Raw genomic sequence first — 20,700 nt, forward strand, 5'->3', positions numbered from 1 at the left:
TCTACTTCCGTTCCACTTCTTAATATGATTGCATGAGCGTGGCTTTTCGGGTTAGGTTGGGGCTGTCCAGGAAATGTACCAGTTGGGGCAGCAGTAGGCGCTTGTTGTTGAGCTACTTGTGAGATTTGTGTTTCCAGCATTTTGTTATGGGTAGCCAGGGCATCTACTTTACTTGCTAGTTGTTTAATTTGTTCGCTAGTGTGTACATTCTGGTTTAAGAAGTCCTTATTGGTTTGCTGTTGAGAAGCTATGAAGTTCTCCATCATGATTTCCAAATTGGACTTTCTAGGAACATTATTGTTAGGTGTAGATGGGATCGGCTTTTGATATCCCGGAGGTATAGCTGGGGCTTGATTGGGAGCTTGTCCTGGTGCGTATAAAGCATTATTACTCTTATATGAAAAATTAGGATGGTTCTTCCAGTTAGAGTTATAGGTATGCGAGTAGGGATTTCCTTGAGCATAATTCACTTGTTCTGCTTGGATTCCTGTTAGGAGTTGACAGTCTGCAGGAGTGTGACCTTGGATTCCACAGACTTCGCAATTTTGAGTTGCGGCAACCACGGTGGCTGGAGGTGATACATTTAAACTTTCAATTTTCTGGGCCAGAGCATCCACTTTTGCATTAACATGATCAAGGCTACTTATCTCGTACATGCCACTTTTCGTTTGAGGTTTCTCTACCATTGTTTGATCGCTTCCCCATTGATAATGATTTTGGGCCATGCTTTCGATAAGTTGATAAGCATCGGCATAAGGTTTATCCATAAGCGCACCACCTGCGGCGGCGTCTATTGTTAACCTTGTATTGTACAAGAGACCATTATAGAAGGTATGAATTACTAACCAGTCCTCTAAACCATGGTGTGGACAAAGTCTCATCATGTCTTTGTATCTTTCCCATGCTTCGAAAAGAGACTCGTTATCTTTCTATTTAAATCCATTTATCTGGGCTCTCAACATAGCTGTTTTGCTTGGAGGAAAATATCGGGCAAAAAAGACTTTCTTCAACTCGTTCCATGTGGTGACTGAGTTGGAAGGAAGAGACTGAAGCCATCTTCTAGCTTTATCTCTTAACGAGAAAGGAAAGAGACGAAGTCGAATTGCCTCTGAAGTGACACCATTAGCTTTAACAGTATCAGCGTATTGGACAAATACGGATAAATGAAGGTTTGGATCCTCGGTAGGATTTCCAGAGAATTGATTCTGTTGCACTGCTTGTAGCAGCGAAGGTTTAAGTTCGAAGTTGTTTGCTTCGATTGCGGGTGGAGCAATACTCGAATGCGGCTCATCTTGCGATGGAGCGGCGTAATCTCGAAGAGCACGAGCTGGTTCTGCCATCTCGGGTATCGGCGAAGGAAGAAGATTTTTGAGGTCGGGCACTTTGATATGAGGGAGATTGTTTGCAGCACGATATTCCCGAATTCATCGTAAGACTTAGAGATATAGTTCAACGTCGTTGATTCGTAAGTAAAACGGCTCGCCTGGTGAGCGAGTGTGTGGCATACAAATCAACGAAAGAAAAAAAAAGAAAAAGAAAAATTGCCTTAGTCTCTACAGCGTAACAGAAGAGTTACGATATCGACTAAATAAAAGTCCCCGGCAACGGCGCCAAAAACTTGATCGCGACTTTATGAGTCGATTTGGGGTACTAACTGCAAGTGCACAGTTCTATCGCGTAGTTTTAAAAGATATCGATCCCACAGGGACTTATGAATCGATATACCGTTTTCTAAGGTTACTTCGTAAAGCTAAGGCGGATGATACTTTGATTGTTTGGGGAAAAAGTAAAACTAAAATTAGATCTAAATTAAATATCAATTAAGCGGATATCGGTATGTAGTTCATCGTAATTAGGGAATCAAATCTTCGTTGGTTTCTTGGTTTTAAAATAAATCTTTTCAGTAGACACTATTGATTAAAAGCCTTTTCTCAAACTCTCGCTCTGTTGAATAGACCATGACTTTATATTAACGTAGCTGTCACTTATTAGTTAAGTCCAAAATCACTTTTTGAAAACAACAGAATCTATAGAAACTTTTTTTTAAGAAAACACTAACCGTTTAAACACCCTCGTCTCAAACTCTCGCTCTATTGACTTAGATTATATAATTAAACTTAAATGCTTAACTCTCGTCCTCACATTTAACCTTTAAAAATACTTTTTGAAAAAGATTAGAATTTAATTAACTCTAAAAATTGCTTTCGCCCTGATTTAGAATTAATGTCCAATTTACACTGTCCAGTTAAAAACTCAAACTTTCGTTCTATTGATTTTAACTTCTTTATGTCTTTTACTCTCGTACAAAAACTTTGGGATTAACCCTGTAAATTGAAACCATAAAAAGAGTGACTTTATTTTTAAATGAAATTAAACCAACTTAGTTTTGATTCCTTCATTCCGCTTACTTTACATACCGATATCTAAAATACTTAACCGGACATGCTAAACGGGTCTAAACAATCATCATGCTTAAATAAAACCATCTCAGGCAAACAGTATAAATAAACAGCAATGTAGAGCATATATAAATTAAAACAATAAATTAAAGAACCTGAATAATTAATAGCAATCTTGAACACTCCACCACAGACCGGTTGGATTTGTTCTTGAACTCTTCAATCGGACAGGAAAATAAAAGCGAAGGAATAAAATACTATGATCTAACGTAAGGTTAGATCCAGTAAAAGATACACAATAGTTTCCGGTGTAGAAACTATTATGTGAAAAATTAATTAAGTGCTTGAAAGATTGACTGGAAAAGAAAGAAATAAAAATTGCTAATATAATAGAAAGCTGTAGAAAAGTAATGCTGTAAAATATGCTTGCACGGCAGAAAGAGACGGGGCTTCAGGGTTGGATAAAAGCAACTATTTATATTAATCCACTTTTGTAACGGTTTCCGAAAATGCCTTCCGTAAGTAGTCTTCACGTTCCAAGAGTCAAGCGGAAGAATAGGCTTCAACGTGCCTCTGTTGCGCGTTAAAAGCCAAAAATATAGGAGAGGGGTGTGACGTTCGTCACACCATGTGTTACGCTCGTAACACAAGGTAGCAAGGCGTGACGCTCGTCACACCTTGTGTGGCGGTCGTCACAGCTTCAGCGCTCCTGGCTTGTGATTGTAGGCTGGGCTTTAGTGGAATTTGCTTCTCATTATCTTTTTGCACCCCCTTTTCTTCCTTTTTCACTTATGCTTCAAATAAGTTACCTGAGACAAATAGAAGGAAAAATACCAAGTAATATCGAATAAAATGAAATAAATCGAAACAAATAATAATATAATTTAATTAAATCGAGTCCAAAAATGTGATATTATTTCATGTTATCAAGTTGCAATGGCATTGTGCACATACCTGGAGCCTTCTCTGGTTTGTTCATCAAGTGCGATTGCTGAGGAGAAGCCTGAGACAGTTTCTTTAGGTCTTCTTGCATGAGAAGTATTCGCAGAGTCAGCCACAGGATCTTCCTTGTTAGGTTTGCATGATTCAGAGCTAGTGGAATCAGACATGGTCGTGGAGGAATTTGAGTTGGATTGGTGTGACATGATGAATATCTTAGAGGCGAGATGAACAGTTTCTTTGAGAGAAAGCTTGCGAGACTGAAAGTTGAAACGATGGAAGAGGTAACGCTTGTTGCACGAGCAGTATCTATTATTTGCTGACCAATCAGAGCATACTCTCAAATGTTTAATAATTTGAATTATTAAACAGGAAATAGCTAACATCATTAGTTGCTATAATTCCTCAGAAGGACACATTCCCACTTTGCCCCTTAATTTGTCAAACTGAGTAACATCCAATGTCATGACATTCTGAGTGACATTGTACTCAGTCTGCATCTGGTTCATCCATACCAGTGGGGAACACCTGCTACCAGATGCTAGGTACTTAGCTTCTGCAGTGGATAATGATACACAATTATGTTTCTCCCTTGCAACTACACCATTTTGATGAGGATTAATAGGTGAGGACAACTCATGACTTTCAATCTGCATAGGTACCATTAAGTCCATGGGCACAAGTTCCAGAAGTTTGGATGTTTTTGGATGTCCAATCTTGGGATGTGACATCTTGGTTAGCTTGCCCACCTGACATTTTCCACAGCCTTTTCTTTCATCCATAAGCAGATTTGGGATTCCTCTAACTACTTCCTTGGATATGATCTTCTTCATTCCTCTTAAATGAAGTTGTCCAAGTCTTCCATGCCACAGCTTCACTTCCTGCTCTTCCTTGGCTAAGGGGCACTTTGAGGAGTAGTTTGAGACTTTAGATTCCCACAGATAACAATTATCTTTGGATCTGGAACCTCTCATAACTTCCTGATTGCCTCCATTCATCACCACACATACTTCTTTAGTGAACTGTACATTGAAGCCTTGATCATATAGCTGGCTTATGCTTATGAGATTAGCAGTTAGTCCTTTTACTAACAGCACATTACTTAGTTTTGGAACTCCAGGACAGTCCAGCTTACCAACACCTTTGATTTCTCCTTTATCTCCATCACCAAATGTCACATACCTGGTAGTATGGGGTTGTATATCCACCAATAAGTTAATCATCCCAGTCATATGTCTTGAGCAGCCACTATCAAAATACCAGTCTTCTCTGGTAGATTCCCTTAGAGATGTGTGAGCTAGTCTAGCAACCCATTGTTGTTTCTTGATGGGGGAATTCTACTTAGATGCCTTCTGCTTAGGTCTGACTTGAGGGGTCTGGTAAGGATAACCATGCAACCTGTAGCAGAAGGGTTTTATGTGACCAAATCTACCACAGTAGTGACATCTCCATCTCTGAAATTTCTTCTTCTGATGGTTACTCCTCCTGGTTCCCTGATGTTGTGACATTGGTTGTGACTTCTGCTTGAGTTTCTGAACTTCAGCCTTTGAGCTTTTGAGTTCAGTTGAGGATCTCTTAACAAAGCTTAAACCAGACATGGTTCCTGACTTCTGTCCCACCTTTAGAATCTCTTCCAGGGTGTCAGTTCCTTTATTCAGCATTCTGATGGATTTTGTCATTTGTTCTAGCTTAGATGTCAGCAATGATATCTCACCATTTAGACCATCTATGACTGTCAGATGCTTCTGTTTCTCAGCTTCCAGCTCCTTGATGAGTTTCTTCTGTTTTTCTCCTTGGATACACACTTCTGCACTTTTGACACATAGATCTTTATATGAAGCAGCAAGTTCATCAAAGGTAAGTTCATCTCCACTTGAGTCATCATCAGAGGCACAGACACTAGTTAGTGCAGTGACATGTTTAGCAGATTCTCCTTCAGATTCACTCTCAGAATCTCCTTCAGACCAGGTGACAGATAGCCCCTTCTTTTGTATCTTGAGGAAGTTAGGACATTCAGCTCTAATGTGACCAAAACCTTCACATCCATGGCACTGGATTCCCTTGCCTTTGGTGACCTTTTCTTCATATTTTGATCTTCTACTGATGTCAGATGAAGAGTTCTTGACATTAGGTCTGCCCTTTTAATCAACCTTCTTTATGAACTTGTTGAACTGTCTTCCAAGCATGGCTATAGCTTCTGAAATGCTTTCATCACCTCCAATATCTCCTGCTTCTGAATCCTCTTCAGTATTTGATACAAAAGTTATGCTTTTGTTTTTCTTTTCAACATCCTCACACAGTCCCATTTCAAAGGTTTGGAGAGAACCAATAAGCTCATCAACCTTCATATTGCAGATATCTTGAGCCTCTTCTATAGCAGTGACCTTCATGGCAAATCTATTTGGCAATGATCTGAGAATCTTTCTTACAAGTTTTTCTTCAGCCATTTTCTCTCCTAAGCCACCAGAAGTGTTGGCAATTTCAAGAATATTCATGTGGAAGTCATGAATAATCTCATCCTCTTTCATCCTCAGATTTTCAAACTTGGTGGTCAGCATCTGAAGTTTAGACATCCTCACCTTGGAGGTACCTTCATGAGTTATTTTGAGAGTATCCCAAACTTCTTTAGCCAGCTCACAGTGATGTACCAGTCTGAAGATGTTCTTATTTATCCCATTAAATAGTGCATTCAAGGCCTTAGAGTTTCCAAGGGCTAATGCCTCTTGCTCCTTGTCACACTCTTCTTCAGGAATTTGCATAATGATTCCATATTTACCTGTCTTCGTTGGATGTTCCCATCCTTTGTTGACAGCTCTCCAGACCTTGCTATCCAGAGACCTCAAGAAGGCTACCATACGAGGTTTCCAGTCATCATAGTTAGAACCATCCAGCATGGGTGGTCTATTTGAGTATCCTACATCCTTGTCCATGGTACTAGAACGTAACGTCCCTAGATCTCACCCAGAAATTAACAGGCAGGGTGCCTGCTCTGATACCAATTGAAATTCTAGTTAACAGACTTTTGATGTCACACTGAATGTTATGACATCCAATTCTGCGCGGACAAGAATTATGCAGAACTTAAATGTAAAGGACAGTAAATAACACAGACAATTGTTTACCCAGTTCGGTGACAAACACACCTACGTATGGGGGCTACCAAGCCAGGGAGGAAATCCACTATTAGCAGTATTGATTCAGGCCTTAAACCAACTGTTTAATCCTATCACTTAATACCTACCCAATGCAATTTCAATCTAAACTAAGACCAGAGTTCCTACTCACTCCCCCACAATCACCACAGTGATTACAACCTTTAATTAGTTTAAAGTTAAATGGAGAAGTTATACTTCAAACAACTCTTGATTGTGCTTCACGGCTTTAATCAAGAAACACAGCACTCACGCTTAAAAGCTTAGAGTGACACAACACTTACAACTCAATGAACACCCTAGTCCAATGCAATCATCTAGGTGATAATTGCTTGGCTCACAAGTTAAACCTAATACAAGACACAAATAAAAATACAGCAGTGAAGTATGATGGAACAATGAATGCTTCACGCTTAAAACCCCTGAGTTGCTGAAAGTAGGATTGCCATCCTTTTATAATGCAGCACTTGGGCCTTGTACTTGTATTTCCTAAAAATAAGGTTAAGCAAGTTAACCTAATTTCCACATATTAGGGTGCTAACAAATAGGCTATTTGTTAGGTCCATTAATTGTAGCTCAGTTGTTAGTTTCCTGGATTTTAGCTCAGCTGTTAGATTCCTGAAAAATAGTCTGAGAAAAATACTGAAACAGAAAAACTAACCATCATACACTTTAGCATATGCTGTCAGGAATGAATGTCATAACATTCAGTTTGACGTCCAGAACATAGGCCATATGCTAGGTCTATTATTCTCCTGAAAAACAGACTGTACTAAATGCTGAACTGTAACAGAAAGACCAACCAGTCTATAATTCAGTATCAGCTGTCAGAGATAAATGTCATAACATTCAGTTTGACATTTAGACAATAGGCCCTATGCCAGGTCTGTTATTCACTTGATAAACAGACTGAAATACATACTGAACTGTAGCAGAAAAACCAGCCTGCATATAATTCAGTATCTGCTGTCAAGAATGAATGTCATAACATTCAGTTTGACATTCAGACAATAGGCTATGTGCCAGGTCTGTTACTCTCCTGAAAAACAGACTGAACTTAATACTGAGCTATAACAGAAAAACAGACTGAACTCTTCTATAGTTCAGTATCTGCTATCATGGATGAATGTTATAACATCCAGTTTGACATTCAGTAAATCCTGTATTAGCTAAACCTGTAGCACACTACTTAAGCATGTCATGACATCAGTCAAGACATCAGAGTACAGTTAGTGTTTTAACATAAAATGCAGCCAATCAAACATCTACAGTATGTATGAGAGCCAAAAGATTATTAGCTTTTTCACCTTTTCCTGTGAATGGAGACTTTGTCATCTTTCCAATTAAACAAGATTTGCATGTCTCATATGATTCATAATCAAAAGAGTCCAAGAGTCAATCTTTATGGAGTTTGGAAATGTGTTTCTCATTTATGTGGCCTAATCGACAATGCCAAAGGTAAGTTGGATTTAACTCATTAGGTTTCATCCTTTTAGTATTAATGTTATAAATATGCATTTCAATATCAAGGACATATAGTCCATTGTTCATTTGTGCAGTAGCATAGAATATATCATTCAAATAAATTGAGAAACAATTGTTCTTTATTATAAATGAAAAACCAAACTTGTCCAAACAAGAAACGGAAATAATATTCCTGCTAATTGCAGGTACATAATAACAGTTCTCGAACTGAATTATTAAACCACTAGGTAAAGTGAATACATAAGTTCCTACGGCTAAAGCAACAACCTTTGCTCCATTGCCAACTCGTAGGTCAACTTCACCTTTTGCCAAATCTCTACTCCTTTTTAGCCCCTGCAAATTGGTACAAATGTGAGAACCGTATCCAATATCTAATACCCATGATGCAGAAGTAGATAAATTAATTTCAATAACAAAAATACCTGAAGTTGAAGTCTCTACTCCATTCTTCTTATCTTCCAGGTACTTTGGGCAGTTTCTCTTCCAGTGTCCGGTCTTACCGCAATGGAAGCAGGTGCCTTCCTTTGCTATGCCTCCACTAGGCTTTAAAGCAGTAACAGTGGGTTTGGGTTTGGAAACTTCCTTGCCTTTCCCTTTATCACCCTGCTTGGTGGGTCTTTTGTTCTGTCTCTTTCCATTTCCGATCATCAGAATGGACTTCCCTTTTGACTTCAGATTCTGCTCAGCAGTTCTTAACATGGCTAGCAGTTCAGGAAGAGAGTTGTCCATATCATTCATATTGAAATTTAGGACAAATTGACTGAATTTATCTGGCAACGATTGCAAGATCAAATTAGTCACAAGTTCCTTTCCGAGGGGAAAACCTAACCTCTCAAGGTTTTCCACATACCTAATCATCTTGAGCATATGGGGACCTACATAGGCTCCCTTAGCTAACTTGCCTTGAAAAAGGGCTTTTGAGACTTCAAACCTTTCATGCCTTGCTTGCTCTTGATAGAGCATCTTCAGGTGTTCGATCATATTGAACGATGCCATGTTCTCATGTTGCTTTTGCAACTCTGAGTTCATGGTAGCTAGCATGAGACAAGCAGTTTCATTGGCATCATCGACATGCTTCTTATAAGCATCTCTTTTTGCCTTAGGTGCAGAACTAGGAGGTTCCTCTTCAGGAACAGGTTTCTCTAAGACATACATCTTTCTATCATGTTTGAGGATAATCCTCAAATTGCGGTGTCAATCCAGAAAATTTGTCTTAGACAATTTTTCCTTGTCAAGGATTGATCGCAAAATGTTGTTAGAGGTGTTTGTTGTCATGGTAATCTACATGAAAATAATTAAAATATAAGTATCAATAACATATTTAATTAGGCCTTTAATTAAATATGCTCCCACTATTTTACTCAAAACAAATGACCCTCATCATTTGATTCAGAAAATCCCATTGGAAGATTTTCTAGTGGGTCGAGATCCACATTTCACTTTGTTTTAAGTCCGCGTAGGAGGATTACACAAAACTAGGTTATTTAGGTAGGAACTCCTTCCAATTGTATCTAATACAACTCTCGAATACTTTAGTTGGGTGAATAACTCCTTATTCCAATCCATCACATGGATCATTTCCAACTCTTGCTTCTAAACATATATAATCTTATTATAATTTTTTTAGTTAAGTTTGACCCATTGTTTTAGCAATTGGATATTACAATTATCCCATCGCACCTTACTAATATAGAACATGCACCTCGCGTAGGCGAAACCTACATTATCCGATATTAGTCTTGATGAGTACTAAAACTTGGAAAGCATAAACTTAATATTTAATTTGAGGTAATTTGCAATTATTCTAATCTCACCGGCTTATTTATCATATAAATCGTCTCTCACATGCATCAACATACATTCACATGCATCAACATACATTCACATGCATCAACATACATAATGAAACAGTTATGGCCCCTAGCGCAATTATTCTCCCAAGCCAATGAGAGAACCTAAGCTAACCTAATAATGATCTAAGCTTCTCCAAGCAAGATCTTCAAGGTTGTCCTCCTTTGATTTGAATTCTTCTCTTTCTTCATAACATTACATTACATAAAAGAAACTCGTTTTACATACGAGGGAGTGAGATGAGAAAATAAGTTACATTAAGAGATTAAAAGAGAGGCACGACACGCATATCGTATTTTAAAATCCCAAAACAAAATAAAGGAAAACTAAGGTCATAACCAATCACCACAAGACAATAATAATAAACACATTATTATTATTAATTTTAATTTTTTTAATTAATTAAAACCAAATTAAATTTCGGCGACTGATCACACTACGTAGAGTTAGCCGGGGTTCCGCTGCCCGGTCACAAAACAGAAAAACAGAGAATACAGACTTTGTGAATGTGATGACCGTCATAAAGCATGTCACGATCGTCACGTCTAGCCTGTCACGACCGTCACAGGCCCGTCACGAATGTCATGCGGCCAAAATCAACGCTTTGAAACTGTCAACAGAAGCGATCCAACAGGCCCTCAATTCATAACTCTTTGACAGCACAACCCTTGTGCCGTCATTAACCCTAATGCACCAATTTCAGACCGTCAAACACACCTCGATTGTTGATTCAGTATGATTGATCAATAGGTCATTGCTTCACCATACTAATGTCAGATCAAGAAGCAAATTGCCATTGATCGCTCAAAGGAAAATAACCATTAAGTGTTTGAATGAATGAAACAGAAACAGCATATCATATATACCGTATTTTGCATCAGGATTACTTATATCATATATATAACTTGATCGATCTCAATTGCGTAACCTATGGACGATCGATGTATCTCTGCTTCACCATACTAATGTCGGATTCCGAAGCATAGTCAACATCAATCATCCAAATTGTACACACATGATGCCAAATTTAATTACTCGTTTATTCTTTGATTCATTCTGTCTTTTAATCATATTAACACAGAAAATAAACACCTATCAGATGCATGGTTTCGTAAGTGGCTCTGATACCACTGAAGGAGAATAGCGATCCAAAACGCAGCGGAATTTAAAATTTTCTCCTTTAGTGATCCTTACAAATGGGCATAATCAGTGATATAATCGTTACCTCTTGTGACGATTGAAACCTTTGATGCAGATCTACGGAGCGATCACGAATGTTGAACGATGACAACGCCTCTACTCAATCCACACGAACGGATTCCTTCAATCTCAGTGCTAGCTGCTACGAATGAAGGCTTTGAGTGAGAGAGAGAGAGAGAGAAACGAAATTGCAACTTCTCAAATGCTTCTGCACAAGGGTTCTATTTATAGAACCACTTGTGTGGGCTATAAGCTAAAAATCCCACTTAAGTGTATGTGGCCCATATCTTATAATATGCCAAAATCACTTAAGCGCGTGGTACCTTACCATATTTTGTATTCTACTTAAGTACACCGTACCTTATGATGTTCTACAATTCACTTAAATGCACCGTACCTTACGGTGTTCCTTAGTTACTCTATCTCTCATCAATCTGTCCTTTTGTGTGTGACCCAATAGGTTTTCATGGCACTGGCAATTATATTAAATCACGTATTTAACATAATAAACAATGAGCGGTATCTAGCAACACATCACTGCTACCCAAGACACGAAAATGTCATGTAATCTGACAAATCCTTTTGTGATAATACTTATGTGTACAATTACCCTTTTGCCCTTATGTCTATATTGAACACAAGGCAAAGACCGTGTCATCCTTGTCCAGTTCAATATTGGGCCTATAGACATTTATCCTGTTACGCAGGACGTGCAAATTCCATCTAGGTCACTCATGTCCCTTAGCATGCTTCGTGGAGTACCCATCAACTGTCTTTATGGTCATCCAGTTACGGACAATGTTTGATCAACAATAAGGCACTCGAATCTACATTTAGGGTCCATAGTGGTTTCAGGTCGAAGGGTGGTATACACCATTATCACCATGAGAATAACTTATGACACTTTGCATAACATTCTATATAGTATTCTCATAGCAGCTCAATCCAGTATAAATATTACTCTTAATATTCATACCTATGTTTAAGACTTGATAACTCCTTATCCATGATCCATGAGATGTGATCATCAGTCTATATACATAATAGTCTTAATGCTTTAATGTTATCCCACTTCACAATAAAGCTCGACTACAGATACTTTAAGAATAGTGTCCCTATGTTTAATGTGATCTCATGATTAAGTCATACTTGATACATTAAACGGACTAGCTATTCTAGGGACTTTATTAAACAAACATAATAAAGAAAAAGCTTTTTATTATTAATAAATAATTCGATACAAGTACCAAAAGTATTGGCCTCTAGGGCTTACACCAACATGACCAACAGTCCAGATTTGACCTCGATTGTGTAATGACTCTCAAGTAGTATAAGAGCACTATCTCATATCCTAGAAGTCTAGGGTCACATGAAAGATTTGAAGGAGAATAGCGATCCAAAATGCAGCGGAAATTTAAAAAATTTCTCCTTTAGTGATCCTTATGAATAGGCATGATCAGTGATAGAATCGTTACCTCTTGTGGCGATTGAAACCTTTGATGCAAATCTAAGGAGTGATCACGAACGTTGAATTGTGACAACGCCTCTACTCAGTTCACACGAATGGATTCCTTCAATCTCAGTGCTAGCTGTTATGAATGGAGGTTTTGAGTGAGAGAGGGAGGGAAAGAGAGAGAGAGAGAGAGAGAGAGAGAGAGAGAGAGAGAGAGATGAAATTTCATCTAGTCAAATGCTTCTGCACAAGGGCTCTATTTATAGAATCACTTATGTGGGTTGCAAGATAAAAAGTCCACTTAAGTGTATGTGGCTCATATCTTATGATATACCAAAATCACGTAAGTGTGTAGTACGTTACCATATTTCGTATTCTACTTAAGTGCATCGTACCTTACTGTAGCGGGGTATTCGTTACCTTTAGATTTATTGACTAAACCAAAAGTAAGCATACAATTCGAGTCGCCATCGTGTTTTTATTTGTCCAAAGGAAAGGCTAAAAAGCGAACAAAAGCCAAGTAAGAAGTTTTATCAAATCAAAAACTAATAAAAATATCAGAGATATGGGTAAGGGGGTTGGTTATGAAATGGGAAGGTTTTAAGCACCCAAAACATCCTTAGTACTCTAAGGGAGCCCTTTTTGCAAATGTGTATTGTAGGTTGGTATTTGTGAAAAGATTTGTGCAAACAAGATTTAGGAGATGAGAAAAGAATATACATTATATTTACAATTTTGTTGTTTGAATGGATAAACCCGTTGCCTACGTACCATCACAAAGGTAGGATCAAAACCTCGTAGTTCGGGGTAAAAAAATCTCAAAAAAGAATTGGTGAATTGATTTGATCAAAAGCCTTAAGGTCTTTTGTTATCAAAGGGAGAAAACTCAACCTAAATCAACAATCCACCATGTGAGGAGAGCTTCAACATACTAGTGAGGGATCCACCCTATAATAAGTATGGAAGACTTATAGTCCAATCACTAAGGATAAGGTGAGGTTTACATCAACCACTATGATAACTCAAACATATGGCTAATGTTTATGCAAAAATGTTTTAACAAAGATGGTCATTGGAACCACAAAAACAACTTGAAGTGAGTTGTATTTACAAGTTAGAAGTATTCATAAAATGAGGTCAAAGTTGACTTAAGATTCATTTAAAATGAGTATTAATGAAAAGAGTTTGAAAATTCAAAGGCATAAGGTCTAGGTTTCTAGTTTTGAAAACAATGTCAAAGTTTGCACAAAATGGATTTGGCTTGGGTTAGAGTGGAGAGAAAAAGAGAAGGGCTAGTCTTAAACATGCAAAGAGAAGAGATAAAACCCTTGGAGTTCCTTTTCTTGAAATCATAAAGATGATTCAAGATGCTCCTTTCCTTTGGACTTAGCAAACAACTCAAGCAATCAAACAAATATTATATTCAAGCTCCTAGGATCTCCACTTGGCTTGTCTCTCTTAACTTGGCTACTCATGACAATGGTCCTTCTTACTATCTCAAGATGGAATCCCTATCACACAATAGCAAACATCAAAAAGTTTACAACACAATAAGAGAAATGGACAAAGAATGAGTTTAGATTTGGGGTCCTTTGAGGTCAACTTTTCTATTTTAGCATTCTAAAGGCATGAGGCCTAGTTGCTCTTCAACAAGTTTAGCATTCTAAAGGCATGAGGCCTAGTTACTCTTGAACTCCTTTAAGCATAGGTAAGGTCCTAATTCTAAGTCCTTTCTCCCTTTTGCATTGGATTCACACAAACAAAGACAAAACAATCACAAGACAACAATATATTTATATACAATAGTGAGCTCAAATGAGCAAAAGGAAAATGACATAAACATAAAATATGAGCTCAAATGAGCAAAGGGAAAAGCAATATGAATTAATGAGCAAGAAAGTAAATTGCATTAAAGTAAATTGCAAGAAATTAAATGCTTGAATTAAAGTTAGTAGTTAGTAGTTAATGTTAGTGTGTCATAAGACAATTTAGCGCTATGTTAAGCAATCGTAAGTGGACTAATGTAGTAGTCACACCTATCTGAGGTCAGTCAATAAAACTATAGGCAAATAAACACAAGTTAGAGATCATGACTAGTAAGTCAAGCTCCTACAACTTGTCATGCCAAAAGAAAAGAAGGAAAGCCTTGTATGGATTTTAAGTTTTTTGCTTGACCAAGAAGCAACCTATCTTGGACACAAAGCAACTCACTTGATCTTTGATCAAGTTGAGTTTGATTTGAATCAAACAAGGTTAAGCCTCTCATATGTCAAGACTAACCACAAATCATTAACTCATTGGCCAAAATAAAAAGAAGAAGATGAAGATGAAATGAAATGGATAAAAGGAGAATTCAAATGTCATAATCATAACACAATGATCAAATGTGAATCAAATCATCATCAACCAATGTAAAACAGAAGAGAAATGAAGATTAGAAGTCAACAAAGTCAATACATTTTTTTGGTATTTTTGGAATTAAAATAAAACATAAAATAAAAATGAACAAATATGGTCAAACCTCAAATTAACCTCAAATCAACTTCAACAAGTCCAATTGAATCATCATAGGTCTAACATGGTCAAACACGATTTGACAAATTTTCTCAACATTTTTTGAAAACAGAAACTATTTTAAAACAATTAAAAACAAAGAAAAATAACACAAATGAATTAAAATCTCAAATCAATTAAGAAATTGATGAGACTACTTTTCATAGACTTATCATGATCCATATGTGTTAAGAAAATATTTTTGGAATTTTCAGGTATCAAAAAGTATTTAAAATGAATTAAAAACGATCAAAAATGAAATAATTCACAAAAAAATATTAAATGAAGTCACAAAAATAATTAAAAATCAGATTATGAAACTATATTTTTCAAGAAATTTTTTGCCACTCGTCTCATATTTTTACGACTTCAAATAAAATAGTTATGAATTTTTGAATTTAAAAGGAATTAAAAGAAAATAAAACGGAAAATAGAAAATATGAAAAAACCAGGAGCGCTGGATGGGATTCATTAAATGACGTGGACACATCAAGCGGTCTAGAAGCGCGTTCCCACCATGGTCACGAGTCAAATGCATCACACATGTATTTAAAACAAGTAAACAAAACGCATGGTTGAGATTAAAACGTTGGAGAGAGATCTGAAGGCCATGATGCATCCACGTGGGAATGGTGGTGGAAACCACCATCTTCTCCGGTGGACCAACTAATTCCGGCCACCAGTTGCAGGTTTTTGAACCTTAACCAAAATACGTGAGTCAGGTACCAAAATGAAGCTGGGGTGATGTACATCACCCCTGTAACCTTGGATTGTCCTCAAGATTTCTATCAAGTGAGAAATGTGAGCTTGAAATTCAAGGTGTACAAACTGAAATGCTTCAAAACATGAAATCAAGACCGCCACTGGTTTGCCTCTTGCTCGAGGACTTCAGAAAACAGTTTGAACACAAGCAATTTACATTGTATAGCAAGCTTTAGATCAAAACAGTTTGATGATATACCTTTGAAGAGCAGCTTTGTGCAGCACGATCTACTCAAACTCTTGCTTCCAATTTGATCAGGAGATGATGAGGATGCAAGGCTTAGGAATTGAAACTTGAAGATCAACTGATTGTGTTGAAATTCAAGTTTGAAATTGAGAAATAAAAATCAGAATTCCTTTGAGTATGGTTGAGTTTTGATTTCAGCAGAGCTTCAGATCACCATAAGGTTAATTTTTGAATGAGGGGAGGCTTCTATTTATAGCTGAGCTTGATGCCAAGGCAAGGTAAAACTCGTGTGCATGATCATTGGGTCCTTCATGCATGGGCCTGTACAGGCGCATGTGAGGCCCAAACTTGAGTGTAATCACAAGTTGAGATCATTTGAAGTTGAAATTGACGTGCAGTTGGCATGGTACTTGCTTGTGCATGAAGATACAAAGTGAATTGCATATTTGGACCTACACATTCATCTCTTCGAAAGTCCTATATGGAAAATCCAAACATGGTGATGTGAGTAATGGTTGGAAAGGTCTTGACATAAGGAACAAAATCTATGTTGGGCAAAAATCCATTTGGAGTTTGGAAATTTATGAAATCTGGCCTTAAAGTTGGAGGTACAAAACATGTATAGTTTTCCTTTGAAAAAATTTCCCCAAAAGCGACCAACTTCAAGCCCTTTTGTCTTAATGATTCAAGCCTCAAATGGAAAAACCAAACATCAAAGTTATAGATATTTTCAAGATGATCAGTTTAGACTTATATTTTGTATCATTTGGATTTTTGATGAGAAAGTTATGGGCACTTGAAGTTGGACATTTTTCAAATTCAATGGTTTTGGTCCAAAGTGACCTATAATATTTTGTATTATCACATGTGTTTCTTTTAGGATTATGAAATTTTGTCCAACATAACATTTGAATTAGACATCTTAATATTTCCAATGCAATTGGTCTCACCTTAAAATCATAAAAAAAGAAGTTAGGTCTTTGGGAAGTTGACCCAAAATTAGGGTTTCAATCAAAATGACCTATAATATTTTGAAATGAATGATGACCTTCCAAGTTTCAAATGGATTTTTGATGAACATTAAAGTTTTTCATATGGTTCTTAAGAATATGTTTTTTCTTGGGGTCATCTTAATTTGACAAACACATCAAAAGTTAGGTCTCAGTGGACCTCAGATTGGTCAGATGACTTAACTGGTCAACTTCTCAAGGCCAAACTTCAAATCTTGATGAATGAATGATTGAGGATAATCACATAGGCTCATATATGCATAAAATAATTAATGAAAGAACTTCCCTTGATTGAATTTGATCATAGGTTGGGGTTGCTTCATGAGCAAGGCACAGTCAATGCACAGTTGAATTAGGGTTTCCTTGGGAAACAATCCTCAGGCCCTTTGGTTTATCTTGATCAAATTGGCAAATTGATATACTTGGGAGACATATATGATTATTAGGAGCTTTAGGAACCATTTTTATGCTTGCCTTCATCTTCATCTAGCCACTTCATTGAGTATAGGAGCCTCCTAGGAGCAAGGGCACATGTGATCACTTGAGCTTCAAAACAAAAAGAGTTAGTGACATATTTGTGTGCTTTTGGTTAGTAAACAAAATAAGAAAGACAATAATATACAATACAAGCATGCTTGATGGTCTCAAACCAACTCACACAAGTCCCAACCCAAGGGTAAGGAGCCAATGCTATGATCCTTAAGGCAAAATGCAATGAGCAAAAATGATATGATGCCATGAGGGATCTTAGGGTCAAAATTAGGGTCTTACACTTACAATGTTCTACAATTCACTTAAGTGCACCGTACCTTACAGTGTTCCTTATTTACTATATCTCTCATCAATCCGTCCTTTTGTGTATGACCCTGTAGGTTTTCGCGACATTGGTAATTATATTAAATTACATGTTTAACATAATAAACAATGAGTGGTATCTAGCAACACATCACTGCTACCCAAGACACGAAAATGTCATGTGATATGATAAATCATTTTGTGATAATACTTATGTGTACAATTACCCTTTTGCCCTTATGTCTATATTGAACACAAGGCATAGACCGTGTCATCCTTGTCCAATTCAATATTGGGCCCTTAGACATTTATCCTGTTACGCGGGATGGGCAAATTCTATCTAGGTCACTCATGTGCCTCAGCATGCTCCGTGGAGTACCCATCAACTGTCTTTATGGTCATCCAGTTACGGACAATGTTTGATCAACAATAAAGCACTTGACTCTACATCTAGGGTCCATAGTGGTTTCAGGTCAAAGGATGGTATACACCACTATCACCATGAGAATAACTTATGACACTTTGCATAACATTCTATATAGTATTCTCATAGCGGGTCAATCCAGTATGAATATTACTCTTAATATTCATACCTATGTTTAAGACTTGATAACTCCTTACCCATGATCCATGAGATGTGATCATCAGTCTATATACATAATAGTCTTAATTCTTTAATGTTATCCCACTTCACAACAAAGCTCGACTATGTATACTTTAGGAATAGTATCCTTATGTTTAATGGGATCTAATGATTAAGTCACACTTGATACATTAAACGAACTAGTTATTCTAGGGACTTTATTAAACAAACATAATAAAGAAAAAAGCATTTTATTATTAATAAATAATTCGATATAAGTACCAAAAGTATTGGCCTCTAGGGCTTACACTAACAAGATTTACACTACAAAATATTTTGGTTACAAGAACAATATTTAATGCGCGTGTTCATGAGATTGCATACTACCACTCAATACGCCAATGGTCTCTTCCCCAACTCGAATGACACCCGAGGACCTCAAAAGGATGAAGAAGAGAATTTTGGAGGCATGTCTAACACTTCTATAACAATCTTAGCCCCCTTCTCAGTAGCAAAGACTTGGGGGTAGCTGTTTTGGATCAGACAAATGACCTAATAAAATTGGCCAAATTCGAGGGGCCAATCCAGAGCTTTGCTTGCCTAAAGATGACGAGCATGTAAACCCTTATTAAAAGGCCGCACACTGGAATCCGAAACTACGCTCACCACAGTCGTTGGAATAAATCCAACAGCCTATCATATTTCATCGAGGGCGATTTTAACTACCACTTATATATAAATGCAATCATGCATTATAACAAAGTACAATTTCATTTATTTTTACAAAATTATATATTTGACGTCACTTCCTTACTATTGGAATGTTAATTTTATAGATACAGTGATTCCTCTCTCACTAACTCGAATTCATTCCAACTTATCAAAAAATTTAGATGGACTTTCATAAGCATCTCATCAATTTCCAATCCACATCGAAATAGTTTTAATCGTGAGTTTTTTTTTTAAAAATGTTTGATCAAATTAAAAAGTGATTTGATCATGGTAATAATATTAGAATGTTTTAAAATAATTTAACGCGTGCTAAGAGTGAAAAAGCGGTTTGATCATGTTAAAAAGTTGTTTGAATATTGATAAGAAAGAGCAATACTAGAGATGATAAAAACTTATTTTAATCAACTTTTCTGTTAGATAAAATTAAATGAGTCTCATATTTTAAAAATGAATTTCATAAAGTAGTCAGTCTCACGTGAGTTTTATCCAAACACAAATACTAAAATGAACATTTGAAAAGAAATAAATTAATATTACTCATTTAAATGAACCATTTTTTTAGAATTGATTTTACTCAAACCGAAAATTTTAATCTTACCTATTATCAATTAATTTCGCGTATTTCTTATGGTGTTTTAAAGTTTACTTTATTTATTTTTTCTTATAATTAATTATTTAAGGTTATTTTCTGTTAATTTTTTAGTTAACGTTATTAAAAAAAAGAAAAAATATCCAAATGGAAATTTTGTTGGTTAATTCAGTCTTAAAGAAATCTTATACTGCTCAAATAAGTAATACAAAATTATTAACAAAATGAAAACCGAGGACTCTTTTTAAAAAAATTGATACAATCTTGAATTATAGTGGTAGAGATTAAAATAATTGTTTGTTATATATTAATAAACGGTAACAAATTTTCATAAAAACATTAAATCGACAAAAATAAACTAGAATACTTTAGTTAATATTTTTTAACTAATTCATGTAATAAGTAGAGTATTTTATTTTAATCGCTCAAATATATTATATCTAAAGACTAAAATAAAATATTTTTATTGTTTCAAAATAAATATTATTTTTATATATAAATAATTTTAAGTAAGCACTATTCTCAATTTTCAATATAATATTAATTAATTTTTTTATTTTATTAAATTTTTAGTTTTTATGTTTTATCCATTCAGAAAATTAATCTTTCTATTTAGATGATATATTCACTTTTTAATTACGTGTAATTTATATATTTTATTTTTAAAATTTTACATTCTTTTTATTTTCTTTTCACATTACTTCACTTTAAATTGACTAATTATTTATTTTAATGACGTATAACTTATACTTTTTATTTATAAAATTTTATAGAACTTCATATATAATAAGTTTTTAATGTTTTTCAAGTGATACATCAATTAAAAATAATCACTTCATAAACTTTGAATGCCAAAAAAGAAATTGCTTGAATTGAAGATTAGCTCATTGAATCAATTAAAATAAAAGATCAAAATTATAATTAAATTTAATATTTTTTAAAATTATTTTCTAAACACTTTCTAAATATTGTATTCACTTTTAAATTTACATTAGTGAAAAATATTTAAT

The 20,700-nt window shown here is 35.8% G+C and overlaps 1 non-coding gene across 1 annotated transcript; it reads left to right on the top strand.

Annotated features, from left to right (window-relative positions):
* The first annotated feature begins 855 nt into the window (after positions 1-855).
* On the top strand, positions 856-962 carry LOC127116211 (small nucleolar RNA R71). The gene has a single exon (XR_007801182.1). It is a non-coding gene; the product is annotated as a small nucleolar RNA R71 (small nucleolar RNA).
* The last annotated feature ends 19,738 nt before the right edge of the window (positions 963-20,700 follow it).

The sequence above is a fragment of the Lathyrus oleraceus genome, chromosome 1 (assembly GCF_024323335.1).
Source record: "Lathyrus oleraceus cultivar Zhongwan6 chromosome 1, CAAS_Psat_ZW6_1.0, whole genome shotgun sequence".
In the NCBI taxonomy this organism is placed as follows: domain Eukaryota; kingdom Viridiplantae; phylum Streptophyta; class Magnoliopsida; order Fabales; family Fabaceae; genus Lathyrus; species Lathyrus oleraceus.